At 34.1% G+C, this 26622-nt stretch overlaps 1 long non-coding RNA gene across 2 annotated transcripts in view; it reads right to left on the reverse strand.

The window, feature by feature from the left end:
- Positions 1-26622, reverse strand: part of LOC123599213 — a 72340-nt gene that overhangs the window by 12445 nt on the left and 33273 nt on the right. The window contains exons 2-3 of one of the 2 annotated variants that reach the window (XR_006713045.1): positions 17050-17244; positions 11197-13132 (exon numbers count right to left, since the gene is read on the reverse strand). This is a non-coding gene — a long non-coding RNA (uncharacterized LOC123599213). Of the gene's footprint in view, positions 1-11196; positions 13133-17049; positions 17245-26622 lie in introns of those variants that run through there. The other variant, XR_006713046.1, reaches the window with a different exon arrangement.

Below are 26622 nucleotides of genomic sequence, written 5' to 3' on the forward strand. Positions count from 1 at the left end.
AAAGGAGTTGTTCAAATTTGAAAAGCTTTCAAATGTCACACACAGTTTACATGAAATCATGAAAGGTGATTTATATTTTGCTATTGTTACATCACTAGTCACTTTATTTTCTTAAGAAAACAGAATAATCATAAAAGCAAAAGATCTACAGGCTTGTGACTGGCAGACAAGAGGCAAGTTGACAATAAAAATATGAAGTGGAAAGCAAACGGAATGCCTGAGGCCAGGTCCCAATAATACCCGAAGTGAGAGATTTCAGAAAACGTTAGTTAATATAAGCATGCCAGGGTTGAGAGCCTCTAGAGGTATGCTTTTATGTCAGGCTTGAGGTACTTCCCCAGGGAATTCCCTAGAAAATGTAACAGTATTTTAAAGCTTAAACTGGTAGTCATTTAACTCAAATGCCCCTAAGCCCCTAAGGGAAAGGGAAATTTTAGGAATCAACGTGTGCATAGTGAAAGGAGACTCAGGAATTAAAACTTATTCAAGACAATCTTTGAAACTTCAAGACAATATTTGAAACTTATTCAAGACAATCTAGCCCTGATCATTGCTCAATATATGCTTCTAATTAAATGTCAACAGTGGCATTCCAAAACATCTTTGTGGGATATCAAAGCATATAGGAACAAGGCAAGAGGTTGTCTGGCCAGTGAAGGGTAGTAGAATATGCCACTCCAAATGCCATCTCTGTAGGCCTGCAGCACATGCTAAAATGAACGACTTTGTTATGTTGATTATTTTGAGCTGTAGGCAACTGAAAAACAGCAAATGCAGAAGATGCTTTCTCTGAACTCCCCTTGTCTGCCTAAAGACACATCCTCCAAAAGGAACTCAAATGTCATAAATCCCCTCTGCAGGAGATTCATCAACCAGAGAAAACTGACTTTTATCACAGGAGCGGAGACTAGATGTCTGCACCACACCCTGACGTACTGTCCCAATCTATTCTACCTCCCATCTATTCTAAGGGCCTATTCATCTTCTCTGAAAATCATTCACTCTTCCCTAAGAGGCCTGCATCCCTCTCCCTTTGCCTCTTAAGATAGTATTTAAGCCTGAATTCTAAGCCACCTTGGGGAGTTACTCATTTTCTTCTGCATAATTCCCATGTACACATGAGGTTCCATGTTAACAAACTTGTTTTGTGGTTTTGGTTTTGGTTTTGTTTTCTCTTGTTAAGCTGTCTTTTATTACAGGAGTCTCAGCTAAGAACTCAGAAAGGTAGAGAAAAATTATTTCTCCTTCCCTACACCGTCAATCATATTTAAAATCTAAAATTCTGAAAGTTTATTCACCATTTAAAACCAAATGTATAAGAAGGTAGAGAATATGAGAAAAGAGAAACACATATACCAGACAGTAATTTTTTTAACCATACAAACACAATATTAAGTACCGTTGAAAAGAAGAATTGTAGTGAGCCATTTTTGTATTTCTAAGAGCTGCAAGCTGAATAAAAGTAATGTGAAACTATTAAATGAGATGACCTGACCTGCTAAAAGCAATTTAAATCTCACTAAAGGAAACATTCAGCACTTTTCACATGTAGATAGAAATAGTTGTCTTCCAAAGGGTCAGTTATGTTACAAAGACTAAAACATATGGGGGAATATCAGAAAATTGCCCTTTGGATACTTAATGGAGAACATTATAAATGACCTTGTGCCTAGCGAATTGAGTCTGAAAAGATTCAATCAGCTGGCACTGGTGAGCATAATACAATTTTTTAAAACTTTAATACCTAGTTATTTTCAGCCAGAAGGCAATTATTTTTTTCCTGGTAGAGTAGGCATTTTGTGGATCCTGTTTTAATTTGTGACTCCAGAATATATCAGTTTTTTGAATTACAAATTTGACCAAAACCTGTCATGAATAAATACATTGATATACTTACCCTGAATATATCATAGCTTATACATAGAAATACATATGATGCAAAATTATTTTGTTTTGTGTCAAGTAATATATTGATAGTCTATAATTCAAATTATCAGAAAGTAGTGTTCATTAAAAATTTATTCTAAGGGAAAGGTAAAATAATGGGTTGTAGTTGTAAAATACATAATAATATAGCTACTCAGGAAAGAATCAGAAGGAAAAAAAAAAGAGCAAGAGAAATGAAAAAATTTCTTGACAAATACCTATTTCATAATGGATCTGCAAAGCTAATTGTGAAAGTTTTCTTCATCTACATGAAAACAGCAAATATCAAATACTGGGTTTCTCTATTTTACATATCCTCATATTTTATGTATGGCAAAGTATGCAATGTGAAATACATTTACCCCTCTGGGACATGTCTAGCTCTTTCAAGTTCAAATATGCATCCTAGATTATGTTTCTAAAAGTGTTTACTGTTTTGAACTGATTCATGTGATATCTTAAAACAAATGTCACTTTATTCAGGATACCAGACTATAACCTCTTAAGGGCAAAGTATTTTGTACATATCCAGGAGATCTGGGACACAGGAAGCATTCAATATTTATTGGTTGAATGTAAACAGTATATGAATTAATTTTAAAATATGTAAAGATTGTCTTATAATATTAATGTTTCTATTTTTACTCTGAGAGTTTATTGAGAAGATATATCATCATGTAATAAAAGAAAAAAATGAATTAGGATGGTTTCACTCCTGATAATTATTACCTATGGGACATTGGGCAAGTCACATAGCCATTTGAATTTTAGTGTCCTCATTTCTAAAATGTAGTTCGTATTTATTTTTTTAAATTCTATTCTGTCTTCCCTGGGTTCTTATGGGTATATGTGTAAAGTTACCTTTTAACCAAAAGCTCCAATATTTTTTGGAGAAAATACTCAATTTGAAGATCTTTGAAATTAAAGCTTAAAGTACAAAATTTTTGAAAATCTTCATTTTTTATTGCACAGAATAATTACATCTATGTGCTATGTAAAATTTCTTTTTACTAACTATGTTGCCTGGTATAATTCTGAATATAGTTATTTATTAAAAATATGCTTGCTTGGCATGTCTTTGAATGTTTGCCTGAGATTCAAAAGGCTGTTTTAAAACTAATTAATTTTATATACTTTCCCACACTTTGCCTCATCATGACTGATGTGTTTGAGAGCAGTTCCACAGTTTGAAGAAATAATGCCATATAAAATTCTAGTGTTATTATTCTGCCAAGTTATTTAGTACATCACGTACAAAATCTAACATTTTAGTTCCTGAAGTAACTTATGTAACCTTACACCCATAAACTTTTTACAAGCATAAGTACATAGAGACAAGTACATATTCATTCTCAGTTCTGCCTTTAAGTGACTGTATTCTTCACACAGCCCTGTGATTTTCTTTTATGAACTGCTATCCTGTTTGATTCTTAAAGACTTTCATACACAATAAACTTATTTGTTCCAAAATTTAAGCATGCTTTTGTAGGAGTTCAATGGAAGGGAAGATAAATGTCTGTGTTGCAAGAACAAACTTATCAATATCTCAATGAAACCTTAAAACTCATCAATCTGAACAAAAACATCTTCCCCTCCCTCTGTTAATGGTGAAGCTCTTGGAGGCTTGGAGGGGGTTTAATTATTGCACCGCTGGCTAAAATAGTACATTTGACTAGTAATTATTCATATAATTATATTTGTTGAGTATCTTCTGTAAGCCAGACACAGGGCTAGCTGACAGGAGTAGATTGATAAATGAAAGAAACCTGATCCCTACCTCAAATGGTAACCCATAGTTTCCTGTGAAAGACAAATAGTACACAAAGAATTAAACAACTAGCTGTAACCGTAATAAATTCTATAAAGGACAATATAACATGCTTAGAAAATGTGTATTAGGACCACATGGCCTAGTCTTAATAGCAGGGATAGTTTTCATGGAAAAGTGGCATGTAAATTAAGATTTGGATTGATTCTCATTTTGTGATGGAGATTATTACAGATGCTTCTTTTAAAATGATATGTCATTTCCTTCCTCAGTTTTAATTGTTCTTTTATCCAAATTTAGTTATAAATAAACAATTTAAAAATATTATTATTTAGGTAAACCTTTAAGGATGCTATAATACTTTACAAAAGCATTAAAACCTCCATTCTCAGAAGCCAACAAAACAAAGAAATTTAAAAAAAGAGGCAGATAAACTGCACCAGATTTGGTGTATCATTACAGTGATAGACTTGGGAAATATCCTATTCCTGATTATGAATCTAGACCGTTAACCAATACAATGATTCAATGATAATAATCAGCAGAAAGACCATAGATACTTAATAATTGACTCATTTAAATGTGTGCACCATTGGGGCGCCTGGGTGGCTCAGTTAGTCAAGAGCCGGACTCTTGATTTCCACTCAGGTCATGATCTCATGGTATGCAAGTTCGAGCCCTACATGGGGCTCTGTGCTAATGTCACCCTGCTTGAGATTCTCTCTCTCTCTCTCTCTCTCTCTCTCTCTCTCTCTGTCTCTCAAAAATAAATGAATAAACATTAAAAACTGTGTGCACCATTAACTTTACATAACATTTAAGATTAATTTTTCCTCTTTATCCTCAAAGTTAATTCTAGTTCCTGAAACTTGTGCATCATATCTGTTTATGTACTCTGTTTGTAAATTGTTCTTTGCAGAAAACATACATTTTCTACCATTTTAAGTGGATTATATAGTTGTACTGTCTTTGGATTTGTTCGTGAATGGTTTATTATGTGTTTGACAGTTTATATCCTTAGGACTATATGTTGACTTCATGTATTTAACATGAAAATCAAAATATTAATTATTTTATTTATCTAATTATTTCATCACATGGATTTATTATATTCATTAAGAATTTGAACTCACTAAGTATGAATTAATTGGAGTTAACATTTGGATAATTTGCAAATCAAATTGTTTTATTTCGCATGCTTTTTATTTAAGACTTTTAATTTTACATTGAAAGCACTGGTGAAAAGCTTAACTTTTAAAATCAATTGATTTGCTATTATTTTAGAATAATCCAACAGAAATCATTTTTTTAATTTTGAAAGCCTTCACATAATTAATAGCTTTAGCTAATGGGCACGAATGACTAAAAATGGTTTTTCAAGTAAGTGCAGCAGTTAGGTGAGAAGACAGGAATAGCTTGAAGCACATTTGCATCTGGACGGAGAAAAAAATCGATTCATATTCTCTGCACTTGTTCTAATTCCTCATTTTCTCCTCATCCTATATGAGGTTGATTAACTCATGCCCTAGTGACAAATAGTCTCTTTAAGCCGTCATTCCTTTAACGGGATAAAATAGTCCTAATGAGGGATATGGGTCATTTGTCATCTTCTCCAAACTCCCATCTGTGTGAGGGGCTGTCCCATAGGACCTGCATGCTTGTGAGTCCTTGTGATGAAGGGAAAGTGCAGGCTGGGAGAGGGTGCTGGTGGATCACTCTTAGGAGGCTGACGGCATTATTAGAGAATAGCAACGAATATGGTCAGGCTCTGCCTCAACCCTAAGACAGAGGAAGTCTCTGATCAAACAATCCACATGTTTGGGGGCTCTGCTTTCAGACCAATGGACTGGGAGCACTGCTTTAGGAGTCAAAGCCATCTGCATGGATTTGAGATATGATTTTTAGTGAGTGGAGAAGGGTGGATTCAGAGCTTAGTTAGAAACATACTTAAGACAATAAATAGGAAAAAAAGAAACACAAAGAATTAGATAAAATGAGAGGAGATTCTAAAATCAATGGCAAATTTTGATGACCTATTATGTTCTCTGAATCAAGTCCAAGAGATTTTTAACTCAAATTAATTTTCATTGGATGTATACCATATACAAATAATTATAATAAGCATACATCCATAAAACAAACAAACACAAAGCATGAACTCTCCTGGAGTTTTTGATCTGCAGAAGAAAGCATACTTACAGAATAATCATTAGGCCAGAGTAAGAGCTATAGAGATTTACACAGAGGCCATAAGCTTCATGATTATAGGAAATATGTCTCTTTGGTCATCAGTGTATCTCCAGGACCTGGCACTCTGTGGATTTACAGTGATATTCACTGAGTTAAAATGAAGATATTTAGGACACATTGTGATACCAAACTTTAAATACCATGCTAAGGAGTAATAGTAGGGCTGGGGATGGATATAAGAGATGGTACTTTTTCATCTTTTGAATATACAGTCAATTCAAAGGTGGCTTCTGAAGGCTTGACTGACACTGCCCAGCCCCCGTTAATGTCTGTTGTGCAGGATACTGCATTCGTGTTGACACACACCTTCTTCCTGTCGTGTGGTGTCACTAGAGTAATCCCTGGTGTTATTCATAGCCTTGAGCTGACTTCTTTCATTTGTGGGTTCGTAAGACCACTCCTTTACCATATTTGGCTACACACTTTAATATACCTCATAAAAATTCTAATTTATCTATCAATTTTATACCAATTTTTATAACAATTTTACTAACAACCTCATTTTTGTTACGTCCAATTGCTCAAGCAAACGTTCTTGAGCAGGAGCTGAGAGAAAAGTGAAGTGATAGAATCAGAGCCTTGCAGAACAATACGATCTGAAATCAGATGTTCCTTTGCATCCTCTTTGGTCTTGGGTCCTTCCATTTGTGTTGTTTTGTCTATTTATTTAAGTATTCATTCATTCATTCATTCATCCATTAATTTTACTTTTCCAGGACAAAAATTATTTATCTTGTCACCATGGATGGGCTATAGATGGTCCATGAACACTTTGGAAGATACATAGAGATTAATATGAATATTTTATGAGGAAGAGTAGACAAGGATATTATAACTTTCTCAGGATTTCTGTGATTCGAAATTTAAGAAGTAAAAGGAATGAAGGAAGAGGTAAAGGAAGAAAAGGAAGAAGGGAAGGAAGGGAGGGGTGGTCCAGAAAAGAAAACAGCCACAGAATATAAGAAAGCCTATACAGGATAAAGTAAACATTTTAAAATATGATGTGATCAGTTATAGCAAATATCTCCAAGTTTTAGCTAAATCTCAAGTAAGAAATTTATTTGTGAAATTTAAAGCAATTTCACCAAAGGTGAGAGGAATGTTATTGAAAGGAATTTAAAAATGTAAGTTATTATATCACTTTAAAATATCCCTTCAGTCACTTTTTATTATTAAGAAATAGTTCAGTTATGATCAGGTAATTCCCATTTTTTTGTATAGGAAAACAGCATTTTAGAAGAGTTTAAAAACTTGTTCAGGATGTGTATGAAAATGTAAAGCCAGAAACAGAACTCTAGTCATGTGACCAGTAATTTCTTACTCCTATCACTACAACTCTCATCCTGTTATTATAGTTAAATTTGGTTTATTCACATTTTTCTTTGGTTTAATTCACTTTACTTAAATTCGCAGTAACTTTCACTATTGAGAATGTGTGCCAAAAAACAGTCTACTTTTTTGGCTGTACCCATATGAACAGACTGCTTCTTTGATAAAACAGAACAAATCAAAAGAAAAAAAAAAAAGCACGACTTGATCAATGTACACTTGGGAGAAGTTCACAGTGTACAAATATAACTTTAAACCAGGTATTCAAACTTGTACAAATGAAACCTCAGTAGCATTCACTCCATTGAAGATAAAAATCAATAAAATATGTTTAATCTGGAAGAACTGTGCCCCTTTGATTGTGTTACTTCAAAAGGTGTTGAAATTATGCAGAAGCAACAGTTTCATACATTTTTAAACTATTTTCAGAAGTTATCATGCTCTGGGATTATCTGTTCTTCTTCAGGTTTTTTGAATCATTATCCAAAATGTTTAGTAGTTTTCATCTTTCATCCTCCTGCCATGACAGTTACTTTATGACATAGTTAGACACCTGCTTCAGGCATGGCTTTCCTCATGAGTAAGCTGACACCTAAGAATTATTTTAAAGGTAACAGGTAGGCCATCTTTGTTTAAAAAAAAAAATCTCTTCATTCCTTGTGACAAATACTTGGATTCCATTAAATCATTTACTCAAATTAAACATTGCTAGAAATGAAAACTGATGGGCACATTTACAAATCATTTATCCACTAGCATGAAAGAGTACATGTATTTTTCCCTGAAAATGTATCTTTTATAAGAATTAGGAGGCCTGGCATATGTGGAGAATGGGGTTGGAAGTTATTTCAAGGTTTAGTGTGTTTTTGAAAGCTATGAGGTATCAATCAGCCACACACACAGACACAAACACACATACACGCGAAGTCCACAAGACATTACATGGAACAGGAAATAAAATGAAAATGAAAACAGAATATGAACCGATGTTTTGATAATCTTATTATCATTTTATTAAAATTTTTCTAGTCTCCCCAAACTCCAAGAGTTCGTTTCTTAAGAGCAATAAGCAATATCAACTCTATGGAAATAAGCAGGAAGTCAACCATACAACAGACTTTGGATACACCCAATTTGTCAGCATTAATCCATTTTTATATAACTTTGTCAATTTAACTCATACACAAGATTTTTCAGAAGCTATAGAGTTTGCAATCCACGTTATCTCACATTCTTCAGGACAGTACTGCAACACTGGTGTCATACCCCATTCTTTTTCTACTTCAGGGTTATCTTTATTTGGATGTAATACCAGGCAGGAATGCTTTAATCACAAGTCACAGAAGAACTGAGTAACAGAAACTTATGATTTTCTCATGTAGGGAAGGAAAAACAGTTTTCCCTCACTCTTTTGAATTCTTAGCTGTGAAACCTGTAATAAAACCAGATTAACAAGAGAAAAGCAAACAGATTGTTAACATGTACACCTAATGTATACACGGTCAATATCCAGGAAAGAACAGGTGTAACTCTCTGAAGTGACTTACATTTAAGTTTAAATATCATCTTAATAAGGACAGGGGGGTGGGAGATGTACATAGACCCCTTGGGGGAGAGTAAATGATTTTTAAGAGACACAAATCACCCTCAGAAAAGCAGATGGGAGATATGATGGCTTGTGACAATGTCTGTCTAAGTGTGGTGTCCATTTCTGTTATCCTAGAAGCTGACTATGATGACAGTCAATCTTCCCTGGTTGATGAAACTCTTGAGGAGGGGATTTACGACAACTTAGTTTCTTTTGGAGGATCTGTTTTTAGGCAGATAAGGGGAATTCAGAGAAAGTCATTTGCTCCATTTTTTTAAGTGCCTACAGCTCAAAATAATCAGTGCACCCAAGCAGCACATTCTGGGGGTGGGAGGCACATTTTCCTATCCTTCACTCACATAAAATTTGCAGGCAGTTGTTTGTAGTTTGGATACAGCAGCCTTGTGAAGTAGTTAAAGTACCAGACACCCCGTATGTGTTTATTCTGAAATCCTCAGAGACTTGAAATTTGTTCTATTATTTCACGATCACATGAACATTGTAATTATCCTCTGTTATTGCATCCTTAAATCGTGTTCAAAGAGAAGAAAAAAAGTGGACTGCAGAAATTAGTTATCCTCATGATATGTCTGCTATCAGAAAGCAATAACTTCCTACAAGCCACTCTCTATGCCCTGCAGATTTCCCTTTATGCTGTATTTGCCAGAACTTGGCCACGTGGCCACCCCTGGCTATAAGGGAAAGTGGATACATGAATATCTGGTAGAGGAGAATGGGCTTACTATAATTGCTCAAGATTCATCAAGATATATCCCTGTGGTGAGGGAATTAGTGACCCTAAATGAAACTGGGCTTTAGTTGGCAAGGAAGGAGAGAGAGAGCAGCTTAATGTTTACCACAAATGAATATAATTCTTTAGAGGAAACTGATGGTTTTCCATTCTAAATATTTGTGATATATTACTCTGTTCTCTTGAAACCAATATAAAATATGAATAAATATATTGTCTCACTAAAATTTCAATGGTAAATAGAGCTGACCTAGTATTGAGGCTGTGGCAGGATTGTTCTGCCATATCACTCCATCACATTCCTTCATGGAATTTTATTTCTTTGAGATGAGGAGACATCTGGATATATGCATTTCAACCAAGAAAGGAGAATGGTATTTATTTGCACATGCATTTGTCAGCCAGTAAGATAGTAACTTGAACATATGTTTCACATTTAATTCTCAAAATAATAAGTTAGACATTTATGAGCATATACATTTTGCATAGCAATAAATTGAGATTCAGAAATGTTAAGTAATGCATCCTTATGTAATGTTTTATGAGTAAAAACATCAACAGACCTTGGAAGAGTTTCAATACATGAGTTCTTCTCACATCATTTGGAACACTTTCATATCACTGTACCAGATTTCACATTAATAGAGATTGTTTTCAGATCACACTTTTAATGCTATCTGCTAAATGAATTAAGGTACGATTGGATATTGGTGCATAAACAAATATGAGCAAATAAGAAGATACGCTCCTTTGTTTGTTCATATGATAAACGACTTTTGAGCATGTAGTCGACTGTTTTAAACACTCAAAATACTAAAATCAATAAAAATATATTTGATAAAATCCCTTTTCCAAAAGGCCTTCAGGTTAGAGAGGTAAACAAAGGGCACTGCCATTTTTCATAAATATTATAGAAGGGATGTTCTCATGGTAACATCAAAACAATGAGAGTACCTTCTAAGCCTGCCATGTGCTTCTTGGTTATTTACACATCTGAACAGAGACAGCTCTGTGTGTGGCAAGGATGGGGTGGGGTGTGGAGTTGCAGGTGGGAGAGGGCACTATAGTGGTATGTCCTGGCCATGGCAAGAATACTTGAAAACAGAAAGAGGCTGGAGATTACATGGTCTAGAGACCAAGAAACATTAGGATTTAAGTACAGCTCAAGTATAAATAGTACAAATAGGGATATGAGTATGGACAGGCATAGACGATCTAATACACTGTGTAGAGACTTTGGACTTTTATTTTTCAAGGTTATGTGAAATCACAGGAGTGAGCTCTATTATACTTGTTTATTAGCTAGATTATTCCTGGTGTTTAGTAGAAAATGGATATGTGGTTAATAAGAATATAGGCAGGGAGACCAGTTGCAGAAAACTAGATAAAAGCTGTTGAAAATGACATGTGTGGGAGCGCCTGGGTGGCTAAGTGGGTTGAGCATCTGACTTCGGCTCAAGTCATGATCTCACGGCTTGTAAGTTCAAGCCCTGTGTCAGGCTCTGTGCTGACAGCTCAGAGACTGGAGCCTGCTTTGGATTCTGTGTCCTTCTCTTGCTCTGCTTCTCCCCTGCTCATGTTCTCTCTCTCTGTCTCTCTCTCTCAAGAATAAACATTAAATATTTAAAAATCAAGAAAATGAGATATGTGGGTGGATTCAGAGAGGGTAAAATGTCTAGATATAGGGGACTATCTCCACAACTCTATTATGCTTATATTTATTATTATTTTAAAATATGTGTTATATGTGAGTTTATAACTCTATACTCTAACACTGTTGTTCTTGCATTAGCCCTAGCTCAGAGTTCCTGCTCAGGATCCTATGTGTGACAGAAATATAAGCAGTCACATCTTCATTAAGTTCTGAAAAATTCTCAGCCTTTAACTCTTGTAATGTTGTATTTCCCTCATTCTGTTAGTCTGAAATTCCTGCTCCACAAATTTTTGACAGAGACATTATGAGACTTTCTAATCCTGCAGTAGATTTTCATAAGTATACTGTGATAAGCATTGAAATACCAAAATTATTTTTTAATTGTCAAGCGGGTAACTCTTGAAGAGGTGTATATTTTGATAATTTCTATTCTTCCCCTTTATGATAATATTAGGTCCCATATAATTTGGAGAGACGTCTAGAAGAGTTAGCGTTCTAACTTTTATTAGGAATTGGATTAACACAATTTCAGCGCTTTGTAACATATAAACAATGGGTCCTACCATTATTTTAGCTTCTGCATAAAGGATGTAGATCACGAAAATCTGACCAACTTCATGTCTACTTGCCTGGGGAAATAGTTTACATATATCAGAGTTGTGTTATTAGTGTGGTCATCCATTTTATTCTACTTGGGTCTAAGACCAAGTGCTAGTTCTGAACTAGTGCTGAATGTGTGGGTTCTTTTATAATCACATATGCAAATTTATAAAAGTAATTCACAAAATTTCAAGTTTACAAATATCATGTAATCAAGATACATACAGATTTCTCTACTCGGAATGAATATCAATCCACACAATTATTATAATGAAATGTGGTTTCAATAGTAGCCTCCAGAAAAGAGTTTCCAAGTGCAATTACTTGATATCCACCAACACCACTACTCAACACCAATACTATGTGCTTCACCAAGGCATGTGGTTTTAGGGTTAGAACATTCACCCGACATGATTTTATTTTTGTGAGTGCCAGACCCCTTTGCCTCTTCCTGAGATTTCTGTAATTTTCTGCAACCATAGGAAGCTCGGTATGGTTTTCTTTTTAGCTCTAATATGTTTGCATATAATCTTTTGGTTTTCTGGGTCACTTATATTTTCCCCAGCTCTCTGGGCCTAAGAGCTAGCAAGAAGCAACCCCACTCCCCAACCTCCCCACACCTATACACACATGTATTTTCCTTGAAAGCCTATAGAGCCAGAGGCATAGCTTCCAACCACTGAATTAAGTCCTCTGTAATAGCCACTATTCTCTAGTAGTACCTGACAGAAAGTCAATGCAAACTAGCTCAAGTTCAAAATGAGATTTATTGGTCCACATATCCAGGAAGGGCAAAGGTGATACTGAGGTTGAATGGAACTGGAAAACTGAATGTCTTCAGGATTCTCTCTGCATTAGTCTTTTATGATTTCCTTCCTAGGTTATTTTAGCTGTATTTTAGAGCAGTCAAGGCTATCTGCATTAGAATACGTTGCTGGTAGTTCTGAATTCACACTAACAATTTCATGGCCTGTCAGGAAAAACCTTTCCCACTAGTTATACTCACTAAACCTTGGAGAATGAATCAGGTATTCTAGTTTGGATCCTGTTCATCTCCTGAATTCGAGACATGGTTGGCATTTTTTTAACAGAATAAGAAAGGACGACACGTGAGACAAACCACACAAACACACAAGTGCACACACGTGTGTGTTTACATGAGTTCAAGAAATCTCCAACTCCATACTTCCAGAAATTATCAGAGCTTCTGTGTCATCACCTTATGTTCTCTGGTTTGGCTTTCATCTTTCATTTACCTTTTGCATGCTGTAATACAAGTATTATAAAGGCTGTCTGTGGTGTGGGAACTTGTTTTAATAAAACATACCTTTCAGGAATACTGCTCTTAATATTAATGCTTCCTCGAACAATCCTTTCCTTTTATCCTATCATCTGTTACAGTGTCTTCCACGTAAATACAAAAGAGACTTCACTTTTGCCTACTCTCTTATTACTGACATTCCTACATAAAAGGGTGCCAAATATAGCTGTGCAAGTTGGAAATGCCACATTTCTAGGGGGTGCTATTTACCTAGAGTATGAAGTAACTGGTTTCTCCATGAGTTCAAATATAATCAAATATTTATCCATTGTTATTGAAAATTGTTTAGTACAAGAATATAATTAACTCCAAATGTTGGGTATTTAAGCTTTCTATTGAACATTCTTAGCCTTTGATACTCATGATACTCAAAGTAAGTTAAAAAGTTATTTCACTTATTGCCCAGTATTGGGTCTCTGATTCTTATAATATGCCCAAGGTTAAGGTCTTACACTTGAGTTCTTGGGTCATACCTGTTAACAGATACAAACCTTGTAGGAATTAATATTGAAAGTATGAAGGCTAAAAAAATTCTTCCCAATCTTTCTTTATTTTCATAAGGGATAAAGGAACAACCAATATCATCAGGAAATTCTAATAAGGCTGTGTTCATTTTTCTGTATTTCTGAACATTCAGTGAAACCCTGGGGATTTAAACATGAGTAGTGTTTTTGCTTTGTGTTATTAGCAACCTCAATATTTTCCAATGGCACTATAAAGCTAATAAGTAACTCAAAGAATACTCTGGAATATTTGTTTTCTCTGTTGTTATCATTTTCCTACTTAATAATGTAGCTTTTGGTAATTAGAACGTGGTGAAGATATGCACCATATAATTATTCAAAAAAGTTCTAGATTAGTACCTCGAATATACCTGTATAAAGTTTTCTGATCCAAAGATTAGATAGTTCCTTTATGTTTATTTTAAGAATTAGCCTCTTCAAGGCACCTGGGTGGCTCAGTCGGTTGAGCGTCTGACTTCGGCTCAGGTCATGATCTTACAGTCCGTGAGTTCGAGCCCCGCGTCGGGCTCTGTGCTGACAGCTCAGAGCTTAGAGCCTGCTTCAGATTCTGTGTCTCCCTCTCTCTCTGACCCTCCCCCGTTCATGCTCTGTCTCTCTCTGTCTCAAAAATAAATAAACATTAAAAAAATTAAAAAAAAAAGAATTAGCCTCTTCAAAAAGGTCAGATATTGACAAATGTCAGCAGGTATATGAAAGGTGTTCAACATCATGACTCATCAGGGAAATGCAAATTGAAACCACAATGGGCTATCACCTCCTACCTATTAGGATGGTTATAATCAGGAAGATAATAGATAACAAATGCTGGCAAGGATGAAGAAAAAGAAGAATTCTTCTACATTGTTAATAGGAATGTCAATTGGTACCACCACTCTGGAAAGCAGTATGGAGGTTCTTCAAGAAAGTATAATAGAATTGCTATGTGATCCTGCAATGTCACTTCGTTCGGGTATTACATCTAAAGGAAACAAAATGTCTTGAAGAGACATCTCTTATGTTGAAGAGATATCTCTACTCCCCTGTTCCTACTCAATTGTTCATAACAGGTATGGTATAACCTAAGCATCTGTTTATGAATATACCAATGAAGGAAAAAAATATATATATATATACACACATACATATGTAATGAAATGTTATTTAGCCTTAAAAAAGAAGACTATCTTGCCATTTGTGACAACATGGATTAACCTGGTGGGCATTATGCTAGGTGAAATAAACCAGACAGGGGAAGATAAATACTGCATGGTATTGCTTATGTGTAAAGTCTTAAAAAAAATACAAGGGAAATAGATGAAGTGTTGGACATGTTAATTAACTCTCTGGAGAAAACCCTTTTATAGTGTATGGATACATGAAATCATCATGTTGTAAACTTTAAATATGTTATAATTTTATTTTTCAAATATATCTCAAGAAAGCTGAAATAAAACTAAAAAGCAAAAAACAATGCATAGCAGGCAAATTTGGAGAATTTTATATCTAAAGTATCTTCATTTTACCTTAATATTTGATCAGTGATTTAGCTTCTGGGTATTCTGAGGGTAGGTCAAAGGAGACTAAGCATGTCTGGCCACCTATTTGTGTTAAAAAGGGGTTTTCCTTGTTCATATGGAAACAGAAAATGATGGAGACCTCTGGGACTCTTAACTTACAGCTTTAGAGTGCTTGCAAGGAGGACTTTTAGAAACTTTGGGTCTGGAACATTGACATGATCTTTGTTATTCTTAATCTATCATTTCTATGTTTTAGTTTCCTCTCTTTAATGATTTAGAAAAATATTATTTTACTCCTACAGTTGGGTTGATTATGAAGTAGGATCATATTTGGCACAAACATAGCATAATTGGAGGTTGGAGGGATATTGGTTAAGAACTTGGGCGGAGGAATCAGGATTTCTGGATCTGAAATTCAGTGCATCATGTGCTTGGTTGTTATGAAGTTTGAAAAGTTATATAACGTCTCTAAACCTCAATTATTCACCTGGAAAATGAGGATAACAGTAGCTTCCTCATAGTATGGTTGCAAGGTTTGCATATGAAATAGAATTGTTTATAAAATATTCAGCATACTGCTGAGCACAAAGTAAAATGCAATAGGTATTACCCACTATTACCATTTATAAAAACAGTCTAGTCAAATATTGAGGAGATTGACATAATCACTCAAATATGTGAAGTTCTTGGAGTTCTCACATTCTATTTGCTAATATTTTAAGTCCCATGGCCATAACCTAGCTAAGTAACATCCAAGATTTTTTTTTTTTAATGGTGACGTTAATTGAAACACTGCTGTGAACATTCTTGTCAGTATTTGATGTGGAATAATATCAAACGGATAGACCATTTCAAATGTTTGAACCAAATATACCACCAGAGAGCTACATTAGACATATATTGCAAGCAAACTGTAGCATTTCATGACTAGCATCATGGAAAAACTATGAGACTGGTTTTTAACTACCCGTCATTATATAGTTCTTTTTCGAGGAAATTGAAGACTGACAACCTTGTTTCCATCTGGAAACATCTAACATCTGTGCTTATAAACATCAAAACACAGCTGTTGTAGCTCTGAGTAACCACTCCAATTTATTTATTTTTGACTTAAAAAAATCTTCAGTTTTCATCAAACATCACAGTTGTTAAGCCATGTTCTTACAGCGGGAGGAAAAACAATTACGAGAAATCACTATATCAAACATTTTAAGAACAATACTCTTTCTTCTATTTCATTTAAAGGAGATACAATCTCCGATCAATTAAAAAATGTATTTTATTGTGGGTGTGCCTTTTTTTGGAAACCACAGTATTTAAAGCCACCAGGAGGTCAGAGATCCCAAGTGCATTTTGTAGTTAAAATATTATAAAACGTTTTCAGTGGGGCCAAATTGGGCAACTCGAAGTCAGGTGGTGACAAGACCAAGAGCAAAAGAATCTTATTCTAGTGTTTTTGCATATAATACATAGGTATGCCACATTAACTTTAATAAGGTAAGTTTTTACTAAAAAATAAGTGCATTTTGGTATAATACTGAGTTTTAGTTGTATATGATTCTAAAAATGATTTCATATGAATAATATGTTAAAGTTAATTTTCCTACATTTTACGTGTGGATAGTATTAATAACACTAAAACTTGAATTGTGTTTACAATTGTTAATCATAGTTCTAATTCTGTTTCAGCTCCATTAGCTCCCTAACTGCTCGCTCACCATCTGCAGCCAGTGAGATGGGGAAAAATGTCCTTCAGCTATAGTCCTTCCAGGATGCCCACTGGGTTCGATTTCCCACTCTCCCATCAAAGCCATCGAAGGTGTGAGGTTTCTGATATCTTACCTTATGCATTACCTCTACATTTAAGTCCAGGCTCTTCGGATGGATTCCTTGTTTGGACTTCCTATCCGTTTTGCTTCAGTCAAGCATACAGTCATCTCAGGCCGCGGGCGCCACAGTCTGTAGGCAGGCACCACCACATCCAGGGCTCAGCCTAAATTCCTGTTTCCAGGCTCTAGGCTGCATACTAGCATTTGTCTGGAAGGGAGAAAGGGGTAGAATTTTCTTAACTTGAAGAACTTGGGATCTTTTTGTTGTTTCCATATTTAGGACACAGTTGAATAGTGACACCAGTCCAGAAAATATGGGTTCTGTTCACCAGAATTATTGATTTAGAAGTATGCAGAAATTATTTCCAAATTTTGTGGTGTGGTTTAAGCCTCTGTCCTAACCTTTGAGGCTCATAAGAAACCAAGTTTAAAGCCAGAAAGTTTTGTGTTATGGTGCAAGAGTGCCTCCAAGCGACAGAAAATTAAGATGCGTTGGGTAGCCCTGAAGATTAAATGCCATGCTAAGGTCACCTGAGTGCCACTAGCATCTAGGCATTAGTTATTCCTGACACAACTAATATCAGATAAATTTATATGTGATGTAATAGTATTTACCTTTATCTCAGATTTTTAACTGTAATTTTTTTTGGCATAGGAAGTAAGAATAATGTGCTCTGCATAGCTAGTCTCAATCTTCATCTGTAAGATTTGGAAAATGGTTATTAACTCGTAACAATATTGTAAGAAATTAAATGAATTAAAATGCATATACAAGTGTCTAGTGTATACAATATGAAATTTAATGTATATATCATATTCTATGTCATAAAATATGTTGCATACATTAAATTGTATGATATATAGTATATATTCCATGTGTAAATATATAATATGTTACACACAATATATAGTAAAGATATGTGGTATTTGTAGTAGGAAATATAATATGTAACATACAATTGATACTATCATGAATTGCAAAATGTGCTTTTTCCTCCTTTCTGGCTGGAGACTGTGCTACAAAAAGCTTTGCCTTTTCTTTGAGAGATGTCCGATGGAGCTGTCCATCAGCAGAGATACATTCAGTGACCCAATAAATTATGGAGCTTTTTTGCAATCTTAACATGGAAACAAAGTGGCATTATTGTGACTTTCCTGTATAGCTAAAGATCCCAGGTAGAAGCCCAATGTTATGTAATGGCAAAGATCCAGAGCCCTTCCTCTCTGGATCAACATTCCGGCAGACTAAAAGGAATTTACTCAAATCTCTTGGAGACATGTGGCACCCCTGTTTCTCAGCTGGGGCCACGGATGAATGAAAATTTGTGAGGCTACTTGTCTTTATCTACTACCCAGTGGCAGCAATAAAGCAGGAGACAGCTGGACTGGGTCATTATGCTATCTGTGCTGATTCAAGGTTGTCACTAACACATGGATAACCAGTTTGTGAAAGCCCAACTCACACTTCCAGGTGATACACTTGCTCTTATCTTATATAAAATTCCAGTTCTCAGTTCTAAAATCAGTATCTGTGACCAAGTAAAACAGTTATTCTGTTATTTATGGAAAATTGAATTGTTGTTTTGGATTGAGACTATACTAACTCTCTGGGCCTCAGTTGACTTCATAGACGTTCTTTCTTTCCAGTACCCCACTTTCTCTAGATTAATACTTTTCTGATGTGGTAGATATTGATGGTAGACAAGCTATTTTGTGAATTTGGGAAGAGGAGAATCACATCATGAGGATATGATTATCTAATTCTGTAGACTAATACTCTGTCACACTAGAGCTTAGCCTGTGTAGAGTCCTAATTTGGCTCACTGTTCTGAAATCCCAATAGATTAAAATATTCCTATTCTTTATATTTTTAAGAGCTTTATATTAAAAGCCATTTGATTTTATTGGCCTATGTGGGTAGTTTAATTTCAATAGAAACTCTGAGGTTAAAAGGAAGACATGGATTTTGTCTTAGGACATTTAGAAGTTACCACCAAAGCTCTGTTTAATAAAAGAGGATGAAAAATTTATGGGAGTAATAAAAATAAAATTATAAAGCCTATCCTTCATTTTAATTATGTATTTCACTTGAAAAATATGTTTGTTTCGCTGGAATAAGTTGCTCTCATTAATTCAATTTCAACTATTGAAAATTTATTATTGATATGCCTTTTTCTACTAAAGCTGATTCAATAATTTTAAAAAACAGAAAATGAAAGAGAAGGTTCCCCTTGTCAAAAAAAAAATATTTGCCTTACAAAGAATTCACCTTGGAATTCACTATAATAAAGGATCTAGCCTTTAACTTAATATTCTTTGTAGTAATTTAATAAATATGTACTATAGTTTCCCATTTTGTACACCGAAGAGCAGTGATGCGTGAAATTGAAACAGATGTTGGATATTAAATAACAATCCATGATATACTTTACAAGGAAGGGAAAGAAATAATATTTATTGAATACTTACATGGCACTACATAAATAGCAGTGCCATTTAAAGCTCACAACAACCCTATAAAGTACATGTTATTATCTGAGACTTTCGGTGAAAGAAACTAAAATCCAAGGAATGCAACTTAGTCCAAGGTCAGTCAAGAAATTTTAGATGGTTGAAGACTCCCTATCATCTGTCCACTACACCCTTCTATTTTATATCAGAAGGGAACATTCTTTTCTAAGATAGTAGCACAAAGGATAATAATAAGGAAAATTTTAGGTATGTAGTGACAACAATGTTGCCAGTAGGTGCTTCTGTTGGTGGCATGTTGGGGAAAATTTGGTTGTAATGAAGACAGGTTCCCAAATTTCAAGTTATTAATTTGGATGCTACTTCCATAAGAGTAATGAGAAAAATTTGACCTTGGAATTCAATTTTTGAATTTACTAACTCATCAAACCAATGCCTTCTAGCCTAATAGTTAAGAGATTAAATACTTGAGCCAGTCTGCCCCAGTTTAAATCCTAATTCTACCAGGTACTGCCTGTATAATTCACTTAAAGATGTGTGGAGATTATAAGGATAGAAGTTATTATTCAGAAAAATGTAAAACCTCTGCTACATGGTAAGGATATACATGTTATCTACAATTAATATTTTCATATCTTATGCTTAGAGAAAACACCTTCTTATGTTGATTCTTAGGTGCAAGGTGTTTAATATAATCATAGTTCTACAAAATAGCGAATTTGATTTTAGCCTTGACTTCAAGAAAGAAAAGGCTAATCTGCAAAATATCTACCATGAGAGAGAGAACACAATAAAGTAGATAGCACAGTACAGCAGAAATCATAGATCCAATAAAAATAGTAAATGTGTAAGAAGGAAGCTGTAGGAATAAGCAAGTAATAAATAAGCTTTAGGATACATATTAAAGACATTAAGAGTAAATCATATAGAATAGCTGATTTGGAGAGAAGTAGTTCTATTAAGAATACCAAAAATAAACTTTGACCATTAACAGGTGAAAAAGTCTGAGAGTTTAGGAATTTAGGAGGAAAGCAAAATTTCACAAATGTAGATGTGGGAAAAGATAAGAAACAAGGAGAAGGTGATTAGCAAAATTACAATAATGAAAAAGACAGTGCCATCCAGATGATTGTATTTTGAGCCATAGTACCAACTGGTGGGTGAAATGTTATTCATGAAAAAATATTAAAAAGATGTTTGAAACTTCATCAGAACTGTACAATGACATATATTTATATTTTGTGCTCAAATTAAATTTTGGTAAAATTTATAGTCAAGAAGTCAATTATATCAGAACTCGTGAAGGGTTTGAGATCTTATCCTACTTGCAAACTAACATGATACTTATAAAACTCTTGGATCAGAGAGGAAAAAAGTACAGAATAGCTAGTAGAGTATCAGCATATATGCACTGGTTACCCTGTCCACCATGTCTATGGAGTGATTTGATGGACCCCAGTGCAGGCCCCCCACTTTCCTGTGAGTTTTGGAATAGCTGAAGAAACTCAGGGTCAAAGGTCCACCGGTTTTAAGCAAACAGCCTACCCCAGAGCAAGCAGGAAATAAGTGAGTCTACTTTCCCCTGGAGAGTAAGCAGCTCTCACTGTAGTTGTCTTGACCTACTAGATGACTATGTAACCAGACACAGAACTGTTCAGTATCAGAAGACAGAGAAACCTGGCCATCTGGCACACTCCTCAAGGCTGTGCAGGGCCCATGGTGGACTGCCTCTCCAAGCAAATCATGTTCAGTACTTACTTTCATTACCTTGTTGAAATAGGGAGTTAAAGACCCCTCAAAGAGTTGTCAATAGCGATGCATCAGCATTGATTGAACCTACAGTTAAGAATTTCATTCACTGCAGGGATAATAGGAAGAAAACCACCAACTCCCCAAATTTGATTTAACGGACTCTTATTTTTCCTTTGGTGAACTACCTATTACACAGAGAAGAATCCTGAGCTTTAGCATAATTCAATAGTCAAATTGATTATGCAAAATCAAACAGTGACCCTAATCATATTTTAATGAGTTATTCTTGTCCTTATTTTACTACATATGTTCTAATATTGAGGCAGAGGCTGGATCTGTATTCATATTCTATAAAGAAGTAAAGCCTTTATAAACATGCAAACTATTAATTTTCACAACCCAAAGGAATGTGAACATCTCCCATTGTCTTCCTCCTTTCCATTCTTTGTGATTTCTTAAAAATACACATTACCAGCTTCCAGTACACATCCTTGCTTCATCCCTTATAATTGAAATGTGTACTACTTAATCATATTGAATATCACATCTGTGAGCTCAGCCATAGTACAAATAGTGTGGCAGTTATTTATGTGAAGATAATGCATTCAGTAAGAATCACTCACTCTGGTCATAGAAATTTACTTACTTTGTTTATAAAGATTATAAATGCAAATGTATATATTTAAATCAGCACATATATCACTATAGGATAATTTTAAAGCTTAAAGAACATAATTCATATATAAAATATCTGATTTTGAGAAAACACTTACGAGTTTATTGTGAATTATGACTCCAAGGGAGGTTGAAGATACAAATTTTTGTGAAATTACGTAAATAATGCCATGTCATAAGTTGCATTGCTATATTGGTATAGTTTTCATAAATTGTAAATATCATTGTCATTTCCCGTGAAAAACAGTGAAACAATAAAATAATACAGTAACTCAAAACATTTTCAGTGTGAGTTCTAGTTCAATTTTTGTTAATGGATGTATATTATAGTATGTCATAAAAATAGATATTATTGAGAATTTACTATTGCTTACACAGGTAGATAGATACATGAGAAATCTGGAGATTCAGAATCCATATTTTCTATGTGCTTAAATACGTCTTAAAATACATATTATACATGGTAAAAATATATATTTACTATATACTTACATGAATGGTAATAATATAGTCTATTAATATTTATGGCAATATTAAAAGTAATAGTGTAAAATATTGATGGAGATTAATTATTAATTAATTAATTAATTGATATTATATCAATAAGTTATTTTAATTATTTAGAATATTAAACTATAAAATACTTTATATTATATTTTATATTAATATAAAATGTAAACCTCAAGTTTATATTAATATCAATAGGAATTATAACATTTAAATTCTGTGCATTTTTCCCTACTTTTAGGCTCCCCTCTTCCCCATCAAGAAACAATCATTTACTTAGAAGTATACTTAGAGCAAAAGCTTGTACCACAGAGGTGTTTCACCGGTGTTGAAAGGGGACTACTCAGTATCATGATATAACACATTGTTGACTTAAAAGAAATCACCTTAAAGATTAAGGATGTTTTGGGGTGTCCTTAACATTTCCTGATTGATTGGCTTGCGTTCTTAATCATAAGATAGCAACTTTTCCATAATATTTAAGAAACGTTTCCCTGTTATAATTGCCAAAATGTAAAAATGGTAAGTGTTGATTATACTATTCCACTTTACAAATGGATTTATATTATATAACTGGGTATACTAATATGAATTATTAGTATACTTATGGTATAATACTAATATGAATTATTAGTATACTTATGGTATAATTATATGACTGTAATGTTATTAATGCCATATATATTAGTAAATGAAATATTACCTGTTTATATTAAGATTAATTATTTTATTAATATTATATCCAGGATTTATTTATTTATTATTTATTTCCAGGATCTATTTAAACTGCATTACAGTATACTATTAAATTATAATAGCTTATTATATTAGTAATAAAAACTTATTAAACAACAAGTAGCTTTGATTATTCAACATGCCAAATAATTTTGGAGAAAATCAGTATTCATATTGAACTTAAAAAAAATTTACATTGCTAGAATTGCACATCATGTAATATTCTTAGGATAATATGTTGCATGTTTGGAAGTTAAGAAAAACTATAGTACAGCACATCATGTTATTTAGTAAGATTTATTTTTGATGAAATTGCATTAGGAGAACAGTGATTCTTTTATGAAAATTGTGATGATTTCTAATGTAATATATTCTATCTGAAAATCAAATTATTGCCGTATAAAACAGAGAAAACAATCCTAGTCTTTTTAAATGAAAGGTATTGACATAATATATTGGAATGATTTATTTCATTTCATGGAAATTAAAATACAGCACATTTAAAATAAAAATGACTACTTACAGAAGTACATAACAATGTTAGCCTCAAAAAACCATGTACCAGGGCCCTAAACACATACCAGGCCTCTGTGCAGTCTTCTTAATATGCCTATGGATTAGAAAAACTATATATGATTACTTTCCCTACAGACAAACAAAATAAAGAAAAAAATAAAAAGAAAAGATTGAAACACAATTGGGTATTATTTCAAAATGGCATTGAAACCAAATATGCTAATGAAACAACAGAAATAGATGTCACTGGGCATAAATTTGCACCAGTTACTTAAACCGTTATGATTGTTCCTATTTTTCTATCATGTGGCAATCTATAAATATGCATAAAGAAAATACTGTTACATCCCAATTAAAAAATAACACATTATTGGGGCACCTGGGTGGCTCAGTCGGTTGAGCGCCTGACTTCAGCTCAGGTCATGATCTCGCGGTCTGTGAGTTCCAGCCCCGCGTGGGGCTCTGTGCTGACAGCTCAGAGCCTGGAGCCTATTTCAGATTCTATGTCTCCCTCTCTCTCTCTGCCCCTCCCCCGCTCATGCTCTGTGTCTCTCTGTAAAAAATGAATAAACATTAAAAAAAAATAATGCCTTATATATGTTAGCTAGTCTGGTAGAGGAAGTTAGTTTTTGAGTATTCATAGTTTCCTTCTATTTACTACATATGTATTCCTGATTTCCAAATAATTTTAGCACTGTGAAGTATATTAAATACTAGACATGTATTGTACTGAATTTTGTATTTTAATGATTTTCAAGGTACGTATCTCAAAACTCATTTCAAAATTGATTTCCTACTCTGGATACTTCCTAAAGGTTTCACTTTCTTGGAGATCTTTTGCACACGAGCAGTTTCCACTGTCACCTCTATGTAAAATATTTCTCATCAGTGTATTCTGTCTTTATCTTTATTACAGGCCTACTCCTGCATTTCCAACTGCCAAGATTTCTTACACCTCAAATTTAACATGAATTCATAAAATGACAATCATCATTATTATCTTATAAAATATGTTCTCCAGGAAAGTTGATCAAAGTTGTCATTTTAAGCTGAACTGTGAAGACCAAGAAGTGTACAGCAAAGTGGAGAAGAGTCGAAAAGACATTTAAAACCTGAGAAAAATACAATTACAAAGAGAAATGAGATAAAACAGGTATTAAAAATAAATGACATATTTAAAAACAGGTTTGGGATTTTGAGTAATTGAGACTTTCATGATTTCCCAGTCCTTTGAGAAAATTTCCTGTGGGAAATTCAGTGCCCTTCCCAGGATACCTGAGGATATTTGGAGCTTAAAAGAATGTGGCCATTTCTGACTCTCAATTTTCTCCATTCTCCACTTAATTGTACTTACTGTGTATTTCCACAGCTTCTCTGTCTCCTTGTTCTCGACTCAGATACAGGACAAGGATCCTTTCTATTAATGTTTCCCCACATCATTCACTCAGGCATATATGTAGCAAGACATGCACCAAAGAAGGTGATTTTGGAAAAATAAGAAACTCTTAAAATGTAATAGTTTTACAGAAAACTCTGATCTTTGGAGTGAATTGGAAACTCTGCAACTAAAACTTTGTCTCTTGCCATATTTTTTATCAGGCTTCATTTTATTCATTTTTTATCTTGCCATGCTTTCTCACTGTACCTCCTTCTGTCTCCTTTCTCCTCTCTCTGTTCTTCCTCCTCCCCTCCGTCCTCCAGTCCTTGGTAATCTTAACATGTCCATAACACATAAATGGTAACCATTTGTGTATGATTGTGGAACTACCCTTTATTTCACTGTGTTCTTAAAAACTTTATTGGAGTCTTACCTTCCTTAAGAGTCATTTGAAAGCTCTGCAACTGGGAAATTTTCCCTAGCCATACTTTTCTTCAGGGTCAAGTTCTCTATCATGCTCTCCCTCATGCTTTCCAATAGCGTACTAAAATAGAGATTGAAATTGCATACAGTTTATATCTAAAATAAACTACAGTGAAAGCTATTTAAATAACTGCGCGTGTGTGTGTGCGTGCGTGCAAAAAGAAAAAAAAAAGTTACCCTCACTTTTAAAGTTCTAATCTTGGGGCGCCTGGGTGGTGCAGTCGGTTAAGCGTCCGACTTCAGCCAGGTCACGATCTCGCTTAGAGCCCCGCGTCAGGCTCTGGGCTGATGGCTCAGAACCTGGAGCCTGTTTCCGATTCTGTGTCTCCCTCTCTCTCTCTGCCCCTCCCCTGTTCATGCTCTGTCTCTCTCTGTCCCAAAAATAAATAAACGTTGAAAAAAAAAATAAAAAAAAAAATAAAGTTCTAATCTTAATGTATTGGCCCATAAATTTGAATCAGGATCATCCAATGTCATCAGGACTCTTCCAAAGAAAATATTTGCTAGTTCTTAATTGAAAGTTAGGGAGGCAATGAATAGACAGCTTAGAGAAGAGCTGGGCCAAATTAAAGAAAGAAAGAAAAAAGACTAGCAGATGAAAATTACTACTCAACAGACAAATTTTTAAAAAATCAAGTAAACATGCAATATAGTTTCATATTATTCAGAATATCAAAAATTATAATTATTAATTTAACATGATTTTCTGGCATCTATGTGAGAATAAGTTACCTTTGTACGTATTGGTATTTTTGGATGGGTTGCAGCTTTTCAGAAAGAAGTTTTTCATATTTCTTTAATATTTAATGAAATTAACTTAATAACATCACTGTGTTAATAATATATAATATCACATTATTACGTGATATATATATATATATATATAATTATTATGTGATTATGTATAATGTCCTGTAACTTGAATATCTCATACATGTGAAGTATCCCATAGAGAGATTCCTGATATTCAGGGATCCATACAGAAAGATATATGTCTTAGCACTCTTTAAAGTATCTAACAACTGAAAAATCTCATACTGCTACTATCTAGCTTGAGAATCCAGTAATAGA

Source organism: Leopardus geoffroyi, chromosome A1 (assembly GCF_018350155.1).
Source record: "Leopardus geoffroyi isolate Oge1 chromosome A1, O.geoffroyi_Oge1_pat1.0, whole genome shotgun sequence".
Classification (NCBI taxonomy): Eukaryota; Metazoa; Chordata; class Mammalia; order Carnivora; family Felidae; genus Leopardus; species Leopardus geoffroyi.